This window comes from Lepidochelys olivacea (assembly GCF_965140295.1).
Source record: "Lepidochelys olivacea isolate rLepOli2 genome assembly, chromosome: 2".
NCBI lineage: Eukaryota > Metazoa > Chordata > Testudines > Cheloniidae > Lepidochelys > Lepidochelys olivacea.
In genome coordinates, this window is record NC_140412.1 from 204,475,280 (window position 1) to 204,501,884 (window position 26,605).

Genomic DNA, 26,605 nt, shown 5'->3' on the forward strand with positions numbered 1-26,605 from the left:
ATACAGTTGCAGGTGCATTCTCCATTCTCTTTCTAAAAGATAGCCTCCTATATTGCCATTCCTGACTCTTCCTTTGACCTCCTTGTGGTGGTGAGCAGGAAAGATGGGACCACTGAGTTTGTTATTGCAAAAGGTGAATCTGAGGATCTCACACCCATGTCTCCATCCACCTCCCTTAATTAGTCCCTTTTTTCCTACGTAAGCCTTAGTTTGCCAGTAATGATGTCTGTCTACCCCCCAGATTGGTCATGGAGTCTGTTTTTTCTGGCTCTGAAGAGAATCTGAGACACTTGGTGAGTACTAGCAAATCTGGCAGTGAATGGTCACATGAATGCCAATAAGGAAGAAGCTGTGTCTCAAATGGGCAGGTTAAGTGCCAATCAGTTTGCCTTGCAACTACTACAATGTGCTGAAGGTCTCGAAGGGTTACACAAGTCGTGGTAGAAATGCAAACCCAAAATGTTGAGATTAAACTCACAATATGTGGAATATGTACTTGATAATGCTATTTTCCAGTAAACCCCATCCTTTCACAATCTTGACAATGACCAGCTCGGCTGAGTTCTCCTAGGGGACAAGGTCTATCTGGGGCAGGAAAGTTGATGAATTAATTTAAAAAAAAAATCCTCAGCTTTGTTGGGGAATGCATCCAAGAAGCAAAGAAGCTAGACACTGAGCATAAATTTCAGAAGGGACTGGCTAATTATGGTAACAGCCTCCACCTTTTGTGGAATCTTCTCACAATTACTCTTGGGTGTTCCCTAGATTAAATGAGTTTGTTAAATACATGAAACAGAACTACAAATCTTATTCTAGGAACCCTAAATCCAGCCCTAAAAATTCTTCTAGGCAGGCAGTCTGGGAGAGATGAAGAATTTAATGAGTCTGACTCCTCCCTTTTTCTTCTGTTTCTTTCTTGTCGGGAAAATAGTTCCCCTTTTTCTATGAAAATGCATTTCGTTTTCCAGCAGAAGAAAATTGCAAGCTGGGCCCCATATTTCTAGAAGTTGTGCACTTAGATTTATACAAGAACAATGCACATGCTTAAATGCTCAGAATTGTCTTCCCCCTGTTAGGGGGAACTTTTGGAACTTTGGAAGTTTACCCTTCTTGTTAGGGAAGAGAGTGGGAGACTCTGGTGCATCTGTGACCAGCAGCCTGCCGGGTGTGAATCAAGGCTCCACAAATGAATGAGATATCATGAGTGTGCTGTCTCCTCCGATATAAATGAGAGCAGACACTGCTCCACAAGAAACACTTTTACTGTGATGCCTACAAGAAATGAGCCAACCAAGAAGACTAATTTATACAACAGTCAGAATTAGCTGATTTTATCATTTATTAAAAAATAAGATGATTTGGAACCATCAAGGAACCATTAAATTCTACAATAGCTGCCTTGTGACCATACGGTATTTTCATTATTTTCACTTTTGTCTCCTTGACTCCCATTGTAATGTGTTATATCAAATTAGGCTCTAAGTTTTGTGGAGCAGAGATCATGGAGCAGAGGCCAGGCCTACCTGTGCGTTTAATTGTTCAGTGCCTAATACAATGGGGCCTTGGTCCTGATTGAAGTTCCTAGGCAGTACCACAACTAATCATTCCACCTCATATGTACGGTACAGTACTGTATCTACTAGTGTATGTTCTTAACAGTGAATGGATGAAAAAACAGTGAAAAAACCCCAGATATTTAGACTTGAGTGGATTCTAGACCAGATTTTAACAAATAATATATGTCTAATCTCTAAATATTATGATTTTAATAAAGCAGAAAAGCTACAAGGAATTTAATTTTGAATTTATTATTATTCTATGGTGGGAGCTGGTTACCATTAAGCAGTAGCAAACTAAACTGTTCCCATTTATTGTGACATATTTTTTTTCCCTGTCAGTAGTTTTCAGTGCAGTGGAGGGTGGCAGTAATATCTGTTACACCTGGAGGGCGGAAAACTCATTTACCATATATGTCTCAGGCAGGAATTGAACTCAGATCTCAAAAACAAAACCAAAAAAAAAAACACTTAAATTACTGTGCCACCTATCAATTTATCTTGAATAGCAAAAAATGCATTACTTTCCTACATGTAGGGTAATGTTAGTGGAAAGAGATTATAACAGCACAAAAATTTAGGTAGACTATATATGTCTATATTTATATATAATATGTATATGTATATATGTATGTATATGGTATTCTTCAGTCATTTTGGGAGACATAGTTTTGTTGCCATGCATAGCAGGGACTCAAAGAGTTGTGCAGACTTACAGGGAAGGGAATATTTCACAGGAACAGCCCACTCACCAGTTTAAGGGGTGACATCTGTAGATTCTGAATTATCCAGGTCTCAGCTGAATTTATGGTAACTCCAACGTTGGCCTTGTAACAGGAAAAGTAAACCGGGGACGTTAAGTGCTATGTTAGAGACACAGATGATCCTTTGCAGGGGGAGGAGCGGAAGAACTCCACAAAAGATTAAACAATATCAAACCATTTTAAAATAGCTTATTGCATTGCTGCTGATGAATTGAAATGCTAATTGTAGATAATAGAATGCAACACATGTGCATCCTTATATCTTGGGCTAACTTAGAATAAAATGTCTCCTTATATCAATTACTGTATACTAGTAAAGATCCCTACTGTTTTTGTTTTGTTTTGCTTCCTAAAACCCCCTGCTGCTGTTGATTACACCTAGATCTGCTACTGATTGCAACTGTTAAAAGGCAAAGATAGTGTGGATGGTTGCTGAATCATTTAATTGTAGAACTAATAAGATGTTTTCTCTGGGACATAACTGAACTGACTGTATTAATATGTAAACTGTCCACAAAAACTCCCATTGCTTTTTAAATTTTTTGTAGATGTGAATCTAGTACTTTCAAGCTTAATGTGGCATGTCAGGCACAAGTTTGTTTTTTAAACAGTACTCCTTGGTGTGGTTGAAAGGAAGAGGTGAGGGTGGAGGGGAGGGACCTGAGAGAACATGTAGTAGAGGATTTTCTTTGAATTTTTACGTTTGCAATTGTGTTTAAGTGCACTGTAGGAAAATTGAAATGAGTGGATAATTATATGAATAAAATACCATCAATGGAATGTTAAGGTTGTGAATATAGCCGCACAACATTTCAGAAAATTCAGAGTTAAAGGAAAACTGGTTAAAATTCATAGTGTGTGTTAAAAACAAAATTCCTTAGCTATTATTGCTTCAGATTACTAAAGCTAAAAACTTGAAAAATCCATTTTGCTTTCCACCATTAATACTGGTGCATTTGTCAATTTGGGTGGTTTTAATGTTTCACTTCCTGGCTTTCATTAACTAGCACAACACAGTGGAATGCTTAAAAATGATCACATTTACAGTGTATTGCTTTGGGGGCTTCTAAAGTCTTATTTTAATCAAATGTTAATATGGGGAGGAGCCTAGGTCAACCTGACATTATTCTATCAAGGTTTCCACAATAATTTAAAATCTTTCTTATGTGTAGGTGTTTTCATAATGTCTTCTGTTCCATAATCGTAAAACACATATGTAGAAATACTACATGTATCTCTCAGGTCATAGTAAAAACACATTATTAAGTATAAATCAACAATAGACAGTTCAACTTATTTTCTCATATTTAATTTTTTCACAGTTTTAATTAATGATTTTTTGTTTTAAGAGCACATGTAATAATGCATAATGCTATGTGCAACTGTAGAAAAAATGAAGTTACTTAGTATAGTATTATTTGCCAAATAGCATGTCACTTTGCCTAGTGTTGTGTGCTCACATAATGAAAGATGCTAGTCTCCCTCATCTGTCCATCAGCCCTCCTCTTCAGGTTATACCATTAACTTGCCAAGGCCCAAATGTGGAAAGCAGTGTGTGACAAAGACCTAAAATGACAGCGAGAGAAAGGAAAGTTCAAATTCTAAGTGTCTTAAGTTATTCTTCCTATAACCTCAGTTTTCATGATTCTTTATTACTGACGAAAGTAACTTTTAATAGTAAGAGTGAGGGGACACCAAATGTGTGTGGAACTTCTGGACTGAAATGAGTGATGTCCCTCAAAATGAGATATGTTTAAGAGGTAGTATGTGTGCCTTTCTGAGGATTTAGACGTATTTGAAACTGATACCTATGAGACAAGACATCCAGAAGAGCTTTGCTCCACTACAGATTCTCACCAGTTAACTCAGAATTTTCAGATAAGAAAAATAGTTGGAGCTCTCATTTCTTTGTGTTTTTTAATTCCAATTGTTCCTAACCAATAACTGAATTCTGAGTATCCTAAAGTTATTAATTACATTTACGTTGTTGCTATTACTTTTATGACTAGGAATGAATGCCTGCATTTTTTTCTTTAGGCCATGTAAATACCCATGGTAGGAGCAAAGCTTTCAGTTAGGTTTTATCAAGGTGCAAAAAAAATTAAGAGATACCACTATAAAAGTAGGAAATGTAGCACCTGTTTTGCTGAGTGCCAGCCTTGCACTGAAGATTTCAAGGGATAAAAAAATGCAGTACTTGACTTATGCTCTTGGGACTTAATGCTGAAAGGATACAGCTCTCTGAATTGGAGACTGAACCTCAATATGAACTTAGCTTCCCCCAAAATTTGTTCAGGTTCTGGTTTAAAAAAAAAATTCCAGTAGGTGGTCAGTTTAGGTCCCCACTTTACATGAGGAGTTGCGAGAGGAAAATAGGTTAGTTCAGGAGAACAGAGGAATGTTCCTAATCCCCTGAAAATTTGAAAAGGGGCTCGTTAACCCCATTCCTGGGTCTTCCTTAAAGGCAATTGGCTAAATTAATTCCAGGGTCAGTTCCCTGAGTCAGTGAGGCAAAGGAAGTTTGTAAAATAATCCAAACATGGCCCCCGCAGAATTCAGCTGTCGTCTGTTTTTTAGCACTTCCCATTCAGATCAAGATCTGAATACATTACATCAGTTGATCTATAAAGAATGATATGTAAGTCAGTAAAGCTTTGTCTAAGGTAGCCTATAGAAAATGTTAGTTTTCTCAATGTACAGAGTTAAGCCTAGCCTTTAATGCCACGTTAATTTAGTTTTGTGAGTGTATTCCCTATGCTTTTTTATATAAAAAAAATCCTCTAATGGAATAATTCAAACAATAGAAAATGTAAGGTATTATTATGACCTAATAAGTACATAACAATACCTATTTTGAAAAAGGTACTGTGTGGTAGAGAGTAAAAAGGAATAGAAGTATGTGAGCAAAGACTGGCAGAAATAAGGAGGGTCGTGGAGGATTTATCTTACCCCTTGCTCTCCTGTGAAGGGAAATGAGGGTACACATGAGCAGAAGAGGCCTCAAGTCTTCTGACTGCGGTCCCTTTCCCTAAAGGCTATTTGAGTCCACCAGCTATCTCTTGAGTCCCTTACTTGTGTTTTTCTCTGGGAGCTGGGGCCTCTCACCTGCATTACAACCTGCCACAAGTTACAATCAAACCGGGGACTCTGCTTCTTACTATATAATTCCTTATTAACCTAAAACCAAGCCTCCAGCATGCTGTGAGGAAAGTAAAAAAGCCTGCCGGATGCTCTTACCCTGAGGGAAAACTTCCTGATCCTAAAAATTTGTGATCTGGTCAGATACACAGCATCTTGGTAATGCAGTGCAAACTATAACTCCATTAAAGGGCAGCAACGGAAGGGTGTCTGCTCTTACATGCCCAGAAAGGATTTAAATACAGTGATGGAACCCCCTTAGAGCTAATGAACTCCCTTCCCCTCCCACAACCTGGCCAAAGGTTGGCAAGCAGAAGTGGGAAACCTCTCCCCTTCCCTGCCTAGGCATAATTCCACAAGTGGTTTGGATTAAGTGTAGACAGGGAAGGCTCCAGATCAGCTGAACCTCAGATTTCCATGCAGGTGCTGAGGAGCCCCATTTAAAGTGTGTGTGTGGGGCGGGGGGGCAGGGAAGGACCGGCGGCGGAGAGATGGCAAAGATAATAGGCAACAGGTTTAAAACAAACAACGCACAGTCAACCTGCGGAACTCTTTGCCACAGGATGTTGTGAAGGCCAAGACTATAACAGGGTTAAAAAAAGAACTAGATAAGTTCATGGAGGATAGGTCCATCAATGGCTATTAGCCAGGATGGGCAGGGATGGTGTCCCTAAAGTATCTGTTTGCCAGAAGCTGGGAATGAGCAACAGGAGATGGATCACTTGATGATTACCTGTTCTGTTCATTCCCTCTGGGGCACCTTGCATTAGCCACTGTCAGAAGACCAGATACTGGGCTAGATGGACCTTTGGTCTGACCCAGTATGGGTGTTCTTATATTCTGGGAGTGGCTGGCTCATTACAGAAGCAGCTTTGCCTCTCCTGAAATTGACACCTCTTGTTGGGAGTGGACTACTGATCAAATTGGCCCTGTCCATACTGGTTCTCCACTTGTGAGGAAACTCCCTTCTCTTCATGTATCGGTATTTTTATGTCTGCATCTGTAATTTTCACTCCATGCATCTGAAGAAGTGTGGTTTTTACCCACGAAAGCTTATGCTCAAATAAATATGTTAGTCTTTAAGGTGCCACTGGGCTCCTTGTCGTTTTTGTGGATGCAGACTAACATGGCTACCCCCTGATACTTATATTCTTAGTTTTGCTCCCCTTCACTTCCCCTCTCAGGCACCCCACCCCAAGCAGCCTGACCCTTCTGGCCTGTGAGCACCTACACCCGTCATCTCCATCCAAATTTGAGTGAGTGGCATTGTGACCTGGTGCGCGGGGTCACAGAACCCCAAGGGCTTAGCCTGGCCAAAAAGCCTGGCCCTTCAGCTCAGTGCCTTGTGTCTCCAGGTGTTGCCTGTCCCCTGCCAGCACAATCAAATCCAGGCTGCTTTCTTCCCAGCCCACCTAGACGGGGGCGAGATACATTTTAAAAATCAGATTTCTTTCCCCATGTTACTAACTTTTAAAAGATAATTTGCTTTTCACCATTTAATCTTTTTACCTTCTTGATTTACATTTGACTTTGCCGATGAAAATAGATGCCACTTTTATGGTTTTATGGTCAGTTTATAATCCATTTCACACTCTGATTCTACTACATTAGCAGGAGGCTGCAGTGTTTGGCTTCAAATACCAGGGAAATTAAATTCTCTTTAAAATAAATGTTTTCATTTTTTTAAATTTCAGGGAAATATTGAGTTTTATAAAAACTCTTAATCACTTTCCTCCAAAAACAAAATTTGGGGCCTCAGTTGAGAGAGACACTGCATTTAACCTGTAGAGGTTCCAGTGTACCTAAAGTAGCAATGTACTTCTCCATTTTTGCCTCTTTTCTCTCTAGTTAAATTCTAGAATTAAACTATAAGATAGAATAACGTCTAACTTACACTAACAGCATTGTGAGGCGTTAGAGAAAAAACAGCATCATGTGCACAGATAATGAAGTGATAGTGGTGTGTGTGTGTGTGTGTTGTGTACATATGCTACAGATTTAGAAATTAGTTCTGGAGAGGAAGAGCTAATCTGAACTTCAGATAGTTGTGATATTTTTCTGGAGCATACTGTACATGCAGTAAAAATAATGTTTAAAAAGTATAAAACATTAGTTACAATACATATTCATTTATTCCCTACAAATTTCAGTTTTAGAATTACAAAGCTTACCAAGGGACTATAATATCTTGTGGAATAAAGGGTCAAATTGTTTGCTTTGTATTATAGTGGCTTCTTAGTCCCTTTGACTAATTATCCAAATTCATTGTTCTTTGATTAACAGGGAGAATAGGAGAAAACTATTCTGTTGTTTCTGAGATGCACGCTATAGGAGGAAAAGTCTGCTGATCACAGAACTATTACTTTTGTTCTTCTGTTCCTGCCTTCCTTTACTTTCTGCAAAGACTAAGGTATTGTTGTACTCCTTATTTTAATTTAATATACTATAACATAATATTCAGGTGGTGTAGGAGTTGGCTTTCCTCTTCAGTCTGAATTGGTGTTATTTTCTTAAACTTGTTTTTTTCAGAGTTCAATTTTATCATGCTTTAAATAAGGAATGATGAGAATATGGGATAATATATTTTAGGGGTCCAGAGAAAATAGATTTAACGTTTTACAGTGTGACAAGTGAGTCTGGAGATGGCTTTCTGGGATTCCATGTAGGGTTCTCAAAGACATCCAGAGAAAGTGGGTTCTGGTTACAAGTAAAAGGATATGTTTTCTAAATGCAAATGGTGAACATGCATCCTGAACTCTGAAAGTCCAGCTGCTGTTCTTTTTGACTTTGACATAACTAAATTTCATTTTACTGATGTGAACCAGAATAAAATGAATCTTGGAATATGTATGCGTATACTGTGTGTACAATAATATGTATATGTGTGTGTGAGGAAACAAATGCAAACTGTAAAGAGGAGCAATAATAGTCAACCCTAGGTCCTCCTTCCCCATTTTCAAACATGAAAAACCAGATGATCATATTGACAATCATCTATTTGCTGTTGAACTCTTCTAGTGTACCAATGTTTGCATGAGGTGTTTACTTGTATACCAAGATCAAATACTCAACATTAGCTTTTTGTTGCAGTTTTCAGAAAGGCCAAACTGAAGCTCACCAACTCATGGGAAACAACGGCAGTCCCTTTGTGCTTTTGCAGAGTATTCTTTACTTAATCCCCTATCACCACCTATTCCATTTCTTTGGCTTGTCATGAACAGCTCTATCAGAATAAAACCCAATACTCCTAACAAGAAACCAGGTTTGTAGGGGGAAAAAAATCACAAAAGTTCTTGACAGAAATAGTTCCCTTATTTAATTTACTAGCAGGCAAGTGTGCATGTCAAAAAACACACTTGTTTGCTGTGAGGTATGTGATAGCTGATCAGTAAAGAAACTTAATTGCTGCTCAGGGTTTAGGTCACTGTTCATTCATTCATTTATTCCTGGAGCTATGAACTATTCATATGTTGCCACAGTATGTTACTTACACAAGACTGATGGTGAAGGAAATAAGAGCTTAGATGCCTCACAGATATAGACATCGGGGGATTAACATGTCTACTTCATTAATATATATGTGCATACATTAATGTTGGAGTATTGAAGCTGTTTCCAATAAGATCAAAATAGTTCTCTCTCTCAAGGTCTTCTGTAGCCATTAAAAATATTTTAAAAATTGGCATTAGCTTTGTCAGTGTCTTACTAGTTTGACTTTTCTCTGTTTCTTTTATTTTGTCAGTGAGGATAAAAGTGCAGAGAAAACCTCCCCTTTATTCTGATGCCCAGTTTTCCCTAGTAGGTCTTTCCTATCCATTTGCTTTCTGTCACTGAGCATATATGATTCTCTATGGAGTGGCAGGCATGCATACTATGAGTGATGTTTCTGGCAGCGTTCCCCTGTACATGATACTAGGCCTGACTTTCAGAAGTGCTAAGCATCCATAGTGCACATTTACTTTATCTGGAGATATGGGTGCTGAGCACTCTTGAAAATTAGGTCCCCCATGCCTAATTTCAACTAGCCTAGGAAATGAAGTTGTAATTTCTTAGGGTTCTGGAGACTATGGATCTGTTACTTGAAAATAGGTCCCCCTATATGACAGCGCACCCTCCTCCACACCGGACTGCATTGCCACTGCTATCTTTTTAATTAATGATCTAGCACTCTGGCCCTGCAAAAGTCGGTTTTGATACTGTTAAACACTTCAGTGCCAATCTTTATTGGAGCTCTTTAAAATATATTTAGAATGTGTAAACCACTTTGATATATAGAAGCATGCACCCTAATGAGATTACATTAAGTATCCTAATAAGATCAAGGCTTGAAATTATGCTTTTCCGGATTTGGGTGATATAAATTAATTTTGCTTTAAACCAGTGTCTGTGTTCTAGTTCAGTTTAGATATTGGTTTCAAATATTCTCATTGCAATTTATTTGGGCATCTCTTTAAATAAAAATCTGCTCTCAATTGTGCTATTAACTTTTCCTCTCATTCCAAGACACTGAAGCTACAGATTATCTAGGCATTGTTGTAATTATTAAACTAACAAATAAATTATGAAGAGAAAAACAGTGGCTGATCACCGAACCCTGCTGATGCTGGTCTTTCACTTCTCATTTGAGTCTAACATAATATATAAAATTAATACAGTATTATCAATTTAGATTCCTTGTGAACAAAAATCCTCATCACAAAATCATCATACAGAGAAAGTGATTTCTCTTCAGGAAGTATCTACAAGTATGTTTGAACCTAAAATATACTAGAGACTTCTAGGACAGCCTAAATTAATTGTCATTCCTAGTAACTGAATGGTTGTGGCTGAAGTGTTGGGTGGGGAGTTCATGTACAGTAATACTTCAATAATACACATATGGTCATTCTTTTTAGTCCATTTTACCCATTAGTCATTTTTGATTATTATTTTTCTGACAACTGTTGCACAGATTCAGAGTTTAAGGCCAGAGGGACTGCCAGATCATCTAGTCTGACCTCTTGCATTTTTTACCACCCAGCACCTGCATGCTAAACTCGACAGCTGAAACTAGACCAAAGTATTACAGACCACAGAATACTTAACTATTATGTATCACAGGCACAGGGAATATAACTATAGACTGTTTCCATGGTTTTCAGTGATACATTTTGATATAGACCGTTATTACGCATATACAGCAAATTTGTGTGTATACATATTTATGTGTGTATATTAGGGCTGCCAAGCGATTAAAAAAATTAATCATGATTAATCGCACTGTTAATAATAGAATATCATTTAAATATTTTTGGATGTTTTCTACATTTTCAAATATATTAATTTCAATAACACAGAATACAAAGTGTACAGTGCTCACTTTATATTTATTTTTGATTAGAAGTATTTGCACTGTAAAAAACCAAATAGTATTTTTCAGTTCACCTAATACAACTACTGTAATGCAATCTGTTTATCATGAAATTTGAACGTACAAATGTAGAATTATGTACAAAAAACTGCATTCAGAAATAAAACAATGTAAAATTTTAGAGCCTGCAAGTCTACTCAGTCCTACTTCTTGTTCAGCCAATCGCTCAGACAAAGATGTTTGTTTACTTTTGCAGGAGATAATGCTGCCCACTTCTTGTTTACAATGTCACCTGAAAGCGAGAACAGGCATTCTAATGCCACTGTTGTAGCCAGTGTCACAAGATACTTACGTGCCGGATGCGGTAAAGATTCACATGTCACTTCATGCTTCAACCACTCTTTCAGGGGACATGCATCCATGCTGATGATAGGTTTTGCTCGATAACAATCCAAAGCAGTGCGGACCGATCCATGTTCATTTTCATTATCTGATTCAGATGTCACCAGAAGAAGGTTGATTTTCTTTTTTGGTGGTTCAGGTTCTGTAGTTTCCACATCAGTGTTTTGCTCTTTTAAGACTTCTGAAAGCATGCTCCACACCTCGTCCCTCTCAGATTTTTGAAGGCATTTCAGATTCTTAAACCTTGGGTCAAGTGCTGTAGCTATCTTTAGAAATCTCACACTGGTACCTTCTTTGTGTTTTGTCAGATCTGCAGCGAAAATGTTGTTAAAATGAACAAGATGTGCTGAGTCATCTTCGGAGACTACTATAGCATGAAATATATGACAGAATGTGGGTAAAACAGAGCAGGGGACATACTGTTCTCCCCCAAGAAGTTCAGTCACGAATTTAATTAACGCATTATTTTTTTAACGAGCATCATCAGCATGAAAGAACGTTGTCTGGAATGGTGGCCGAAGCATGAAGGGGCAAGCGAATGTTTAGCATATCTGGCACATAAATAGCACATAAATGCCGGCTACAAAAGTGTCTGTTCTCACTTTCTGGTGACATTGTTTACATTTACAGGAGATAATGCTGCCCTCTTCTTATTTACAAACTTGTTTGTCTTAGCGATTGACTGAATAAGAAGTAGGACCGAGTGAACTTGTAGGCTCTGAAGTTTTACATTCTATTGTTTTTGAGTGCAGTTATGTAACCAAAAAAAAAATCTGCATTTGTAAGTTGCACTTTCACGATAAAGAGATTGCACTATAATACTAGTATGAGGTGAACTGAAAAATACTATTTTTTGTTTATCATTTTTACTGTGCAAATATTTGTAATAATAAATATTTGATTTCAAATACAACACGGAATACAATATATATGAAAATGTAGAAAAACATCCAAAATATTTAATACATTTCATTTGGTATTCTATCGTTTAACAGTGCTATTAAAACTCCCGATTAATCACAGTTAATATTTTTGATTTAATCATGTGTTAACTGTGATTAATTAGTGTGTGTGTGTGTGTTTATGTGTGTGTGTGTGTGTGTGTGTGTGTATATATATATATGAAAAATATATATGCTTATAATTACTTGTGTTTTTCATTTGTGTGTGTGTTATTAGAGCACACACCCCTATCAACCTGATATGGAAGATGACATCCCAAGGGAACTGTCCAAATTTCCTCAACTTTAGCAGTATGTATTGATTATTCACAATAGTAGGGGTAATTATTATTATTTATTTGTATTACTATAGTACCTAGAAGCCCCAGTCATGGACCAGAATCTCAGTTGCTAGGTGCTATATAAACACAGAACAAAAACATGATCCCTGCCACAAAGTACGTACAATCCAAGTAGAAGGCAAGAGACAAAAGATTACGCACACACACACGTACAAGGAAACAATGAAACAGTATTGATCAGCATGTTAGGCAGTGATATCAGTGCACCAATAGCCTAAGCATTGTTAAGTTTTAGGGTCAATCAGTATACGAGTAAAATAGTTATCTTTTTGCTTTAATTTTTAAAATAGTAATGTTCTGCTTTCTCCTCTTTAAGCTGACTATTGGGGACATTTAATGCATGCTTCCTTAATAAAATTGTTCTCTCTTAACTATTACAAGTTCAGACATTTTTTGCTTAGGACTCTTTTTAAAGTATGCTGTATTTTGGAAAATTAACAGTCACCACAATATGTACATCTGACAAATATGAGGGGTTGGTTATAACATTTTTATTTGGAAAGTGCTCACCTCCTCACTCAGAAGCAGCCTTTGCCCAAGGCCCACTGAGGTTTGCTTATTTTATTGTTCATCAAAAACATAATTATCTTGATGAAAAAAAATTCCAAAAGGGGCTCATCAGAACTGTTAGGAAGGAGCCAAAGGTATGGGGTGGTTTATTATTTTTTGTTTGTCTTGTTTTTCACTAGAATCTAATGCATAACTGCCCATACTAACTTAACTTAAATTTGTGGTGAATTTAGCATGATGAACTTGACAACATTTTAGGAAGTGAAATTTGGATGGTGTAATGACCTAAAGAGGTTGTTCTAGTTAGGCTTTCAGATACCACAGTGATATAGTTGTATAAAAACTGATAAGTGTTGATTCATTACACTTAACAATTTTCAGATATCAATCCACCCTATCCAACTACACTGCAGATTTTTACTTTGGCGGTTTCCTTAGCTTAAGAAAAAACAGTGCATTCTGCTTGCCTGTCTGGCATGCAGCAGTGCACACAGTGTAAAATCAATCTTGTACCTATATTTCTCCAGAGTGCCAAGCATAGATTGTGTCAATTTTTTTACGGCTTTGTGTGCTTAAAACCTTCATACCAAGCTTTGGAGCAAAAGTAGTAATGACCTCAAAACTTAATTTTCCAATATTCAGTTTACACTGTAACACAAGAAATTCCCTTCATTTTGTCTCCCATTTTTCTCCCCTCCTGATTATCACTTAATTAGTTTACATTAAAACTTTTTGTATGTTATACATTTTTTCTTTTAAAAAGTTGTACATTTTTTCCTTTATACAAGAAATATTTTAATTAATGCTTTTTCATTATAAGAGGCCTTATGGCTTTATAAACATATTAAAAATTTCAGTGCAGAGAGACAGATATAAAGTTTAAATATTTATGAAAATATAAAAAGTAACTTAAAAATAATATGTTTTGTCTTGGAAACTTCTGGCCAAAAATCCCTTTTGGGAAAAGAGGAGAATATATAGTCAGTTTTAATATTTTTAATGCTTTTCACTTTGTATTTTATAGATTACATAAAGACTTTTTATATTAATATATATTCAAGATTTGGGATTTATAGTTTTTCTCATTTACCACATTTTATTTGTCCTTAGACACTTCCATGGTCTTCTGAATTTACAGAACCATAGCAATTGTGCAAGCAGATGGAGACACCTGTTCTTTGAGTGCTTTTTCATGTCAGTTCCATTCTTGGTTGTGTGTATGCCCATGTGCACAATCGTTGGAGACTTTTGCCTTAGCGGTATCAGTAGGGTCGGCTGCTCCGCCCGCTTGAGTGCCACGCTCAGTATATCAGGCACTGCCGACCTTATGCCCTCTCAGTTCCTTCTTACTGCCCTTGACAGTTGGTTGGAGTGCCTCGTCTTCCATTAACGCAAGAGTATTAGCGATTCTTTCAGACTCATCATTCTGTCTCCTTTATAGTTAGTTGTTAGGGACTTAACTTAATGGTTAAACTAAGTGTTAGGTAATAGTTTTAGTATTTAGAGCCCCAACTGGACTTCGCCGAGGAATGGGGCATGCCGGAAGTTCCCCGAACTTTAAGCCATGTTCATCGTGTACCCGGCCAATGCGCATTAGTGACAACCCCCCGCCCCCCAGCCCCACGATAGTTGTTTGAAGTGTCTGGGGGAATCACACAAAGACAAGTGAAGGATCTGCAAAAACTTTCACCCTCGAACTCAAAAGGACCGGGATATCCACTTGAGAACATAAAAACTGCCATACTGTGTCAGACCAAAAGTCCATCTAGCCCAGTATCCTGTCTTCCAACAGTGACCAATGCCAGGTGCCCCATAGAGAATGAAGAGAACAGGGTAATCATCAAGTGATCTATCCCCTGTCGTCCATTCCCAGCTTCTGGCAAACAGAGGCTAGGGATAACATCCCTGCCCATCCTGGCTAGTAGCCATAGATAGACCTATCCTCCATGAATTTATCTAGTTCTTTTTTGAACCCTGTTATAGTCTTGGCCTTCATAACATGAAGAGTTCTGGCAAAGAGTTCCACAGGTTGACTGTGCATTGTGTGAAAAAATACTTCCTTTTGTTTGTTTTCAACCTGCTGCCTATTAATTTCATTTGTTGACCCCTAGATTTTGTGTTATGAGAAGGAGTAAAATAACACTTCCTTATTCACTTTCTCCACACCAGTCATGATTTTATAGACCTCAATCATATCCTTACCATAGTCGTCTCTTTTCAAAGCTGAAAAGTCCCAGTATTATTATTCTCTCCTCATACAGAATCTGTTTCATACCCCTAATCATTTTGTTGCTCTTTTCTAAACCTTTTCCAATTCCAATATATCTTTTTTGAGATGGGGTGACCACATCTGCAAGCAGTATTCAAGATGTGGGAATATCAGGGATTTATACAGAGGCAATATGATATTTTCTGTCTTATTATCTATCCCTTTCTTAATGATGCCCAACATTCTTTTCACTTTTTGGACTGCTGCTGCACATTGAGTGTATGTTTGCAGAGAGCTATCCACAATGACTGCAAAATCTCTTTCTTGAGTGGTAACAAATAATTTAGACCCCATCATTTTATATGTATAGCTTTGTCCTGTGTCAGAGTCCTCCCGGTCAGACTCCACACCTAGTGCTTCGGCTTCGGCACGGAGTACACCACCGGAACTGGAGCCTGCCTGGCACTGATCCCCCTTGTCAGTGCCCAAGAAGCAGCTGAAGTCCAAGGGCCTGTCAGCACTGCAAGACAAGGGGGCTTTGGGCAAAGGCCACGTGCCCACCCCAGAGCTACCTGGGGTACACCTGAGCCAGGGGGTCTGCCTCTGACTCCTGGGAGCCCAGGGGATCCCAGCCCCTCGTAAGGCCATGTGTGTCCGAGGTGGCCCCAGGGGCCAAGGACCAAGTAGACCGGCAATGGACCCAGTGAAGGCCCAGACCTCTAAGGGCAAGCTGGTTATGGGACCTCCCTCTAAAGCAACAGAGCATCCCCAGTCCCCGGACTGCAGGCTTCGATCTCTGTCACCACGGCCTAGGACCCCGGCGCCGCAGTCTCAGTCTCAGATTAGAAGACCTAGGTCCCAAACCAAGGTCACCATCTACAAGGCATGTGATGCCTGAGTCATGATGCCAATCTGTGGTGCCTGTGTTACTGCCAGGTCTCCCACCAGAGATTACCTCAGTGCAGATCCCTATTGCCTAGGCAGTCCACTTGGTGTTGATCGCCCTCGGTGCGGGATCGTTCCTGGTCACGGCACCGGTCTCTAACTCCCTGGTACTGTTCTTCAGGCAGGTGCCGTTCCTTTCCCTTTCCTTTCCGGTCGCTGACGAGGGTCAGCTGACAGACTCAGTTATCTACGTCTCCGTCCTGGTCGCTGGAAGGGCAGTGGTCCACGTCTGAGGCAGAGTTCAGTCCCTCACCTAGGTGAGGTGAATCGCCAGTCGCCTGTCCCACTGTTCCTCTCAGGCCACCTTGGACCAACTGTTTCCAGCCCAGCCGGCACCGCAGGGGCATTGCAGTAGGCCCTGATGTCGAAGATGCCATCCTCCGGCCCACAAGGTGAAGCCGTCCATCCCCCTGAGGTGCTGTAAGCTGTGTTGTCTCTTGACTAGGCAGTGGCAGGCCCCTCGCAAGTGAGCACCCCCAATCCCGATGACTTGAAAGATCACCAGGCCCTGCTCCAAAGGGTGGCTTCTAACTGGAACTTGGAGGTCAAGGAGCTTGTGAAGGAGTCTGGTGATCTCTTCAACATCACACCCTCCTCCACACCTGCCCAGGTCGCATTGCCTGTTCACCCAGGGATCCTAAAAATTGCCAAGTGTGTGTGGCAGACCCCCTCTTCCATTCCACCTACCTCCGAGAAAGTGGAAAAGGACAAAGGGATTTGAATATATGTACACTGACCCTCTGGCAGGGTCCCTGGTAGTGTCTGCTGTCAATGAAAGGGCCAGGCCAGTGGCACACCCAAAAATGAAGGCAGCAAGCAACTGAACATGTTTGGCAGGAAAACTTATTCAACAGCCAGCCTGCAATTTTGACTGTCTAACCTTCAGGCCCTGCTAGGCAGGTACAACTTCAACTTGTGGGACTCCATCAGCAAGTTCAAGCAGGGCCTTCCACAGGACCAAGCCCAGGAGTTTGCCATCTTAGTGGACGAGGGCAAATCCAGATGGCCTGGAATGCTACAGACTCGACGGCCAGGGTGGTCGTCATGCAGTGGTAATGAGGCGGAGCTCTTGGTTACAGTCCTCTGGGCTGTCCCAGGAGATGCAGGCTTCCCTTCAGGACCTCCCATTTGAGGGAGAAGAATTCTTTTCGGAGCTGACCAATGCATGACTCCGCAGCCTTAAATGCTCCCGTACCACCCTGCACACTCCTTAACAGGCTAGAAAGCGATTCCATCCTCCTCCTCTGCCAAAGCGATTCCATCCTCCTCTGCCAAGGTCGTGGGGTGTCCCCCGATCCAACTCCCACAGAAAGGAAAAGGACAAGGAGTTTAAGTGACAGCACCCTTCGTCTTCCTGCTCCTTTGCCCAACCTGGCCTCTTCAGAGACCAGGGCAGCCAGAAACAGGTATTTTGAGGATGCGCCAGAGGACGGTGCCCCAGCCACTGCCCAGGATTTCCCCCGTGCTTTTTTCTTGAGCATCTACGCCCCTTCCAGTCCAGCTAGTTGTGGCTGACCTTGGACCATTGGGTGCTCGACACAGTTTCTTCGGGCCTACCCCATGCAATTCTTGGCCAACCCTCCCTCCCACTCCCCTTTGCTGTCCCTCTTCAGGGACCCTTCTCAAAAGCAACTTTTCATGCAAGTGGTCGAGAACCTCCTGTGCCTGAGGGCGGTGAAAGTCCCTCCGGACATGAGAGGGAAAGGGTTCTACTCCCGTTATTTTCTAATCCCAAAAGGAAAAGGATGCCTCAGACCCATTTTTAGACCTATGAAGCCTCAACAAGTCCCTCAAGAAGTTAAAGTTTCACATGGTCTCCCTAGCCTCCATTATCCCCTCCCTGGATCCAGGAGACTGGTATGCCACTTGACTTAAAGGACTCATATTTCTATATTCCCTGGGAACAGGTGTTTCCTCCAATTTTTGTTGGGCCACCACCATTTTCAATTCACGGCACTGCCCTTTGGCCTTTCACTGGCACCGAGAGTATTTACAAAATGTATAGTGTTGGTGGCTGCCTACCTGAGGTGCAAAAGGCATGCAGATTTATCAATACATCAGTAACTGGTTAATAAAAGGCCAATCCCAGGATCAGGTAAGGCATCATCTCAACCTGGTTTACTCCATCTCTTGTGACCTGGAGCTGTTAATAAACGAGACAAAGTCAACCGTTAGTCCCGATGCAGCGTATAGAGTTCACTGGAGCAGTCCTCGACTTTACCCAGGCCAGGGCTTTCCTCCCCGAGGCCCGGGCTATGGCAGACCTGATCTTGTGTATACAAGCTCATTCTCTCACCACTGCTCATACGTGCCTGCGGCAGTTGGGCAACATGTCAGCCTGTACTTATGTGGTTCGGCATGCGCGACTCCACCTTAGACCTCTGTGGGCGTGGCTGGTGTCAGTCTACATCCGCAACAAACACAGCATGGACCGTATAGTCAAGGTCCCAGACCACGGTATGTCGTCGTTTGCATGGGGCAAAACCCTGCACTGGTGCTGGAGGGAGTCCCATTTGTGCTCCCTCCCCCCCCCTTTCGGTTACCCTCATCTCCGATGCTTTGGAACTGGGGCGAGGAGCCCACTTAGGCAAGCTCAGCACACAAGATCGTTGGTCCCGCCTCGATTGTTCACTACACATCAAAGTAAGGAGCTCAGAGTGGTCCGCTTGGCCTGCCACATCTTCCTACTTCACCTAAAGAGCAGGGTGTCCAGGTCCTGATGGACAATACAGCTGCTATGTTCTATATAAACAAGCAAGCTGGAGCCAGGTTGTCTGCCCTTTGCCAAGAAACCCTCAGGCTGTGGGACTTTTGTGCAACACAACATCCATCTTGTAGCTGTGCACTACACCGGGGCCCAGAACGCTTTGGCGGATCGCCTCAGCAGAACCTTCTCCTCTCGCCACGAGTGTTCTCTCCATCCAGAGGTGGTCAGCATCATCTTCCACAGGTGGAGTACTCCCCGGGTGGACCTGTTTGCATCCAGGCACAACAGGAAATGCCGTGTCTTCTGCTCCTTTTGGAGGTCAGACAGAGGCTCTCTGTCTGGAGCTTTTCTGCTCCCGTGATCAGGGAATCTAAAGTACGCTTTTCCGCCAGTTCCCGTTGATTCACAGAGTCCTCATGAAGATCAAGCAGGACAGGGCGAAGCTGACCCTATAGCACCGGCTTGGCCATGCCAACACTGGTTTGGCACACTGTTGGACCTCTCGGTAGCTACTCTGTTACAGCTACCGCTCCTGCCGGATTTGCTATCACAGAATCACAGCACGCTCCTAAACCCGAACCTGGCAGCATTGCACCTGATGGCTTGGCTGCTGCATGGCTAAATGCGAAGGAGCAGGAGTGCTCGGCTGGAGTCCAGTAAGTCTTGCTGGGCAGCAGAAAGCCCTCCACTAGAGCGATCTACATGGCTAAGTGGAAGCAGTTTACATACTGGTCCTCAAAGGCATTCGGTCTGAGCGGGCTTTGCTGCAGTTGATCCTGGACTACCTTCTTCATCTCAAGTTCCAAGGCCTGTCCCTGTCATCCATTACGGTCCATCTGGCTTCTGTTTTGGTTTTCCATCCGCCACTTGAGGCAGGTTGGTTTTTGCCCACAACATGACTGTCGGGTTCCTCGAGGGCCTTGAGCACCTCTACCTGCATGTCAGGACCTAGTCCCTCCATGGGACCTAAATCTCATGTTATCTCAGCTCATGGCACCCCCTTTCAAGGCTCTGGCTTCCTGTTCTCTCCTCCTCCTTTCTTGGAAGGTCACGTTCTTGGTCGCAATAACTTTGATCCACAGGGTCTCTGAGATTAGGGCACTTACCTCGGAACCACTCTATACAGTCTTTTACAAGGACAATGTCCAACTGTGTCCACACCCAGACTTCTTGCCCACAGTAGTCTCCCAGTTTCATATGGGTCAAGACATTTATCTGTCCATCTTCTTTCAAAAGCCACATAAGTCGGAGGAGGAGCATCAGCTGCCATTCCCTTGTTGTCAGAAGGGCGCTAGCTTTCTACATTGAACGGACCAAGACATTCTGCAAATCTATGCAGCTGTTTGTCGCAGGGGTCAACAGAATGGAAGGTCGTCTGGTGTCTGCTCAGACTTTCTTCTTGGATGACTGCCTACATTCGCTGCTGCTATGACCAGGCGAAGGTGCCACCTCTGGCGATTGTCACTGCCCACTCAACCAGGGCACAAGCCTCGTCGGCAGCTTTCCTACCCCAACTGCCAATCCAGGACATCTGTAGGGTGGCCACCTGGTCGTCCATCCACATGTTCACATTCCATTACACACTTATCCAGCAGACCTGGGACAATGCTGGCATCAGTAGAGAAGTACTGCAAGCTGCTAGACTGTGAACTGGAAGCCCACCTTTGAGGGTACTGCTTATGAGTCACCTAGAATAGAATCGACATGAGCAAGCACTCAAAGAAGAAAAAACGGTTACGTACCTTCTGTAACTGTTCTTCGAGATGGTTGCTCATGTCCATTCCATTACCCGCTCTCCTGTTCCTCTGTCGGAGTTGCCAGCAAGAAGAAACTGAGAAGACTTAGCGTCGTCAGTGCCTGATATACCGACACCTGAATGCAGCACTCAAGGGGGCACTACAGCCGACCCTGGATACCGCTAAGGCAAAAGTCTTCTACGACTGGGCACGTGGGCATCCACACACCCTGGAATGGACATGAACAACACATCTTGAACAACAGTTACAGAAGGTAGGTAACCGGTTTTTCCCTGCTGCCAGCTTGTCACCACCCAAGTAGTTGAAGCTATTAGTCCATCAGAAGTGCAAACTGTTAAGTTGTTGTTTTAGTAGTGCTCAGTTAGGATATTTCGAGTATGAGATGCTGCCTCTTAAAGAAAAAAAAACAGATTAATTTTTTCAGAAGATTTTAGTTTCTCAGCTATTGATGATCTGACGTGAAATAACGTGACTGTTAAGATAATCATCTTAACTCTGCATATATTTTAAGTTTAGCAATTAAAAAATGGTCAACCCCAAAAACATATTATTGTAGCTGGGTTTAAAGAAACAATAGTAGAACAAATATTGGAATTTTTTCCACAGTAATTGATTTTTTGGGAGGCTATAGCTTAAGTTGAAATATTACTGGAATATTCGGGTTGATTAGACTGTTGATTTAGCGTTAGTTTTTCAATATTGACTATTACTGAATTGCTACATCAAATAACATTGGGCCTAGCCATTGTGGCCTTTCTATCCAAAACAGACCTTGATGAGATTTTGCTCAGTCACTCCTGAAAGGTTTAACTGTCATTGCTTTCTTTGTTACTTGTCAATAGAAGAGAGTAGAGAGGACTGGGAACTGTTGATTAATCACTAGAAAAGATACACATTCCTAAACCTAACACATTTCTGAAACTAACAATGCATATTTTCCCTATTCGTTGCTATTGTTTGGATATCAAGTTTGGGAGTCCTAATATGATGCTTCCTATCATAATCATACATGAAGTGATCTTTCTCCAAGTCATAGAAACCTTACTTGAAAAAAAAATTCAGGGAGTTCAAGAAATATTTGTGGCAACTGCAGCAAGTGTATAAACCCGTACAACTCTTACTATAATTAGCCAGCATTAACAGCAAATGTTTGCTTTGGTTAAATTATTCAGAACATTTATTTTACTTGTCAAAGGTTAGATCAGGTTGTTTGAACTGATAAATAAATGCAGCCTAATATACTTTCGTATTTATATGCATTATAAGCCCTGTTTCCTTGTCATTCTGTATAATTTTATAATGTTCAAGGCTGACATTTAGAAGGACTTTTTTACTCTAGTTCTGTTTTCTAGCAAAGGAGAAAAAGATTTTAGTTCTCACATACTGTTGTACATATTCAGTCTCAGTAAAACCTATACAGGGATGTTTAGAATATTACAGCTGTAGTGTTTCTTTTAAAATTTTTGGTTTGTTGGGGGCCTTTTTGAATTTTTATAATTGCACATAGAAAAGAGTCATTTGGTAGCACTCGTAACATAAATAGTGTACATTTTTCATAGAACAAGGCTAGAAAAAAAATGCACCTCTCCTTCACTAAGAAATGGATGGAAGAAAAAAGCCCGGTATTGTGAAGCAAACAAATGAAACGTAAATGATTTTTTCCTCTTCTGTTCTTAACATGTTTAAAAGAACAGTGTTAACTACTTAAGTTTTTGGCAGGTCATTCCCATATCACATGCAGCCTATTTAATAAGTCAACTAAAATACTTTTGGTATGCAAGTAAATGAATATTGAACATTAAGCTCCCAAATCTTTTGATAGAAAATATGCATAGAGATAAATGTTTAAAAGAAATGTTTCTAGAAATTTTAAAATTACACTAAATAAATGTAGTTAAAAGAATGTTATGGTTGTATCAGATAAGCATTCACAAGTTAGGAAATGTCAAGGTTCAGCTTGCTGCTTCTTCGAATAGAGGCAGCTGTATATTACACTTAGTTCTGTGCATGCCCAGCACACCGGAGCCAGAGAAATTTACCTAGCAGTACCCATAGAGGGATGGCGCTCATGCCTTGGAACCATAGCCCCCATGGAATTGGTGCGAGCGCATGGGGTGGTGCGGGTACTTCCAACCCTTGCCCGATACCAAGTATGGAGATTAGAAACCCTGTACCATCCCGCTCCTGGCCTATTGACGAGGGAACACTACTGTCCAGTAACCATAAGTAACCGTTTCTTATGTATGAAGTCAGTGCCTATGCTGGCGGGGGAGACAGCAGGAGCCTTTCCCCACTGCCTCTCTGCTGCTGGAGCTACACAGAGCTGCCAGAGTCTTTCCCTGCTGCTGCAAAGAAAGACTCCTGCAACAGGGAGCTGCAAGAGCCTTTGCCTTTCCCTGCAGCGGGGAAAGACTCCAGCAGCAGGATGCTACGCTGCTGAAAATAGCAATGTCGACAGGGAGGCACTGGTTTGGCAAGTAGAGAGCCCTGTAGGATATGTACCTGGGTATATACCCACAGGTTCGGACATATTTTTACTCTACTTCCCTAAGCAGTGCCTTACTATCTATTCTGCTATTCATACCCATTCTAGGGGTTCACATAGCATACATATTCCACACGCCACCCCAAGGAGTATGCAGTATACATGTATCCTTCATTAATCCTGTTTGTCTTGTAATTGTGGTACCAAAGATGTGCTGTGTCTCTAAGGCTGGAGAAAAGTTGTGTGTGGTATTATTTGAGAAAGTCAGAAATAGTATGTGATCACTTTAATTAGACCGGGGTGGCCAACCTGTGGCTCCGGAGCCACATACAGCTCTTCAGAATTTAATATGTGGCTCCTTGTATAGGCACCGACTCCAGGGCTGGAGTTACAGGCACCAACTTTCCAATGTTCACTGCTCAACCCTTGGCTCTGCCACAGGCCCTGCCCCCACTCCACCTCTTCCCACCCCCTCCTCTGAGCCTGCCATGCCCTCACTCCTCCCCCCCCCCCGCACGCCACGAAACAGCTGATCAGGAGGTGCATGGAGGGAGGGGGAGGAGCTGATAGGCCAGGCTGCCGGTGGGCGGGAGGCACTGGGAATGGGGGGGGTGGAGAGCTGATGGGGGGCTGCTGATGTATTACTGTGGCTCTTTTGCAATGTACATTGGTAAATTCTGGATCCTTCTCAGGCTCAGGTTGGCCACCCCTGAATTAGACTTTATTGTAATATATATGCAAAAGAAGAGACTTTGAGACTGTTCATGTGAGTTTAACTTTGTCACTTCCTGACTTTGCTTTACTATGCAATCTAACCTGTCTCTTAATAGACTTCCTAGTTTGGAGGGGAAAAAAAATCCATAAGAGGTGAATACTTGGGTACACATCCCTTACAACATCTAAAAGAGGAAAAATCTCTCTCCTCTCATTTAAAAAAAACAAGCACTGACATGAGGAAAAGACACAGCAACCCTTGTGTCATTCGCTATCTAGCATGTGTGGCAAGGGCGCACGCACATTGAGGCAAGGGTTCTTGAGGTTCCATGCCTCCTCCACTGCAGATACTTTACTATTTTTCACCATGCAGCTGAATTAGTAATGTACACATTTCAGCCTACCTTCCCTTGGAGCATTGCTAAAATGTGTTTTGAAAATCTTACCAATTGTACTGCATGTGCTGGAAATACAATTTTCAAAGTCTCACAACTCTGTCTAATCAAAGCCAGCTTTCACTGGTGCACATTGTCACTTCTCGACACTGTCGCTTCACTATTACTCACTGTCACTTCTCGATGATAGTGCAACCCTAATTTATTTTGCCCACTATTTTAAAGATCCACCAGACTACATTGTGTGGCTGAGATAGAAAAGGGATCAGCTGCAGCTGAACAATATCTTGAGACTGAAAACCACATTTCTTTCCCATGCATAAGTAACTTAAGAGCCACTGAATTGATTTTCTTAACTTACCTCTCCACCCCCAAATCACTTCTGGGTTTAGAACAAGTATGAGACACTGAAGTCCAAAAGGTAACTTTTCAAGTTGTAAGTCACTGGAAAGAGGGTTTAGAAAGAAAGTGTATTCTCAACCATAATTACAGCATTGCTAGCATGACACTAATGAAACTCTGTGTATGCCAGGCAATTTTTGTATTTTGCAGCTTGCTAATTTTTATACTTCTGGTTGTGGGAGGTAGCTAAAAACTAAACATACTTTGTACCCTTATGAAAATGATTTAGGGCCACTATGCACAGTACATTTATTTGTATATACATAGTATGAACTGTGGGTTTCTCTGATTGATGTAATAGATTGTGAATACATATGGCATACAGAAGACCTAGAATTAGAAGAAAGCTGTAGACTTTTGTTTCTGAAATGTCTACACTCAAACTGGAATTGAAATAACTAAATTGGTTTTAATTCACATCTTCAATTTTTTTGGTAAAAGTCTGTTTGGGGACACTCTTATTTCAGATTATGATTATCCATTTGATTTGAGTTGGACAAATGGTCTTAAACTAAATTAAAAAATAATTGATCTGTTAATGTGAAATAAGTGTCCATGCATAGATATGCACCAAAATAACTAAAGATGTGAATTAAAACCAATGTAGTTTGTCAAGGTTCCTCCCCCACTCTGAAATCTAGGGTACAGATGTGGGGACCTGCATGAAAAACCTCCTAAGCTTATCTTTACCAACTTAAGTCAAAACTTCCCCAAGGTACAAAATATTCCACCCTTTGTCCTTGGATTGGCCGCTACCACCACCAAACTAATACTGGTTACTGGGGAAGAGCTGTTTGGACGCGTCTTTCCCCCCAAAATACTTCCCAAAACCTTGCACCCCACTTCCTGGACAAGGTTTCGTAAAAAGCCTCACCAATTTGCCTAGATGACTACAGACCCAGACCCTTGGATCTGAGAACAATGAAAAAGCATGCAGTTTTCTTACAAGAAGACTTTTAATAAAAATAGAAGTAAATAGAAATAAAGAAATCCTCCCTGTAAAATCAGGATGGTAGATACCTTACAGGGTAATTAGATTCAAAACATAGAGAACCCCTCTAGGCAAAACCTTAAGTTACAAAAAAGATATACAGACAGAAATAGTTATTCTATTCAGCACAGTTCTTTTCTCAGCCATTTAAAGAAATCATAATCTAACACGTACCTAGCTAGATTACTGACTAAAAGTTCTAAGACTCCATTCCTGGTCTATCCCCGACAAAGACAGACTACAGACAGACACACAGACCCTTTGTTTCTCTCCCTCCTCCCAGCTTTTGAAAGTATCTTGTCCCCTCATTGGTCATTTTGGTCAGGTGCCAGCAAGGTTACCTTTAGCTTCTTAACCCTTTACAGGTGAGAGGAGCTTTCACCTGGCCAGGAGGGATTTCAAAGGGGTTTACCCTTCCCTTTATATTTATGACATAGTTATTGCAGTTTCAGTTTGTGTAGAGACAAGCCATTAGGTGGCTGGAGGAATGGAGCACAAGCCAGAGAGCATCAGTGAACACAGTATTTGATACATCTGTAGAGGTTAACATGGTGCTGTTGAACAGATTTGAAACGTAAATGGGATGATAGGTAGATATTGGATAAAGCTAAAAGCGTTTATTCCTAAATTTATGGGGATTGGATTAAATGAGATATGAATCTGAATGGCCTGGTGTTTGTTTTTCAAAAACCAAGCCCCACTCTTGTTTTTGCACATATCTAAGGATCAGTCTTGTTCCTGTGAGGGGAAAAAAAAGCAAACTATTCTAGGAAAAATGCTTTCTTACACTCCTTGATTTACATTTAAAAGACTACCTCTATGCTCCATGGATTGTCTACGGGAAGGCGAGGGCCCCTTACTAATTTGCCATTTCTATAGTTGATGGATTGACTACAGACCCACTGATCACATAGTCACCCATTGGCTCAAAGTGAGCAAGGAAATATGCTTTCTATCTGCTCACTTGGAGATAGATA

General features: G+C 41.2%; 1 protein-coding gene across 1 annotated transcript in view; it reads left to right on the plus strand.

Annotated features, from left to right (window-relative positions):
* Positions 1 to 26,605, plus strand: part of TBC1D5 (TBC1 domain family member 5) — a 470,928-nt gene that overhangs the window by 145,526 nt on the left and 298,797 nt on the right. The window contains exon 3 of the mRNA XM_084621915.1: positions 7,742 to 7,868. The gene's annotated coding sequence lies outside the window, so the exon portion shown is untranslated. The remainder of the gene's footprint in view (positions 1 to 7,741; positions 7,869 to 26,605) is intronic.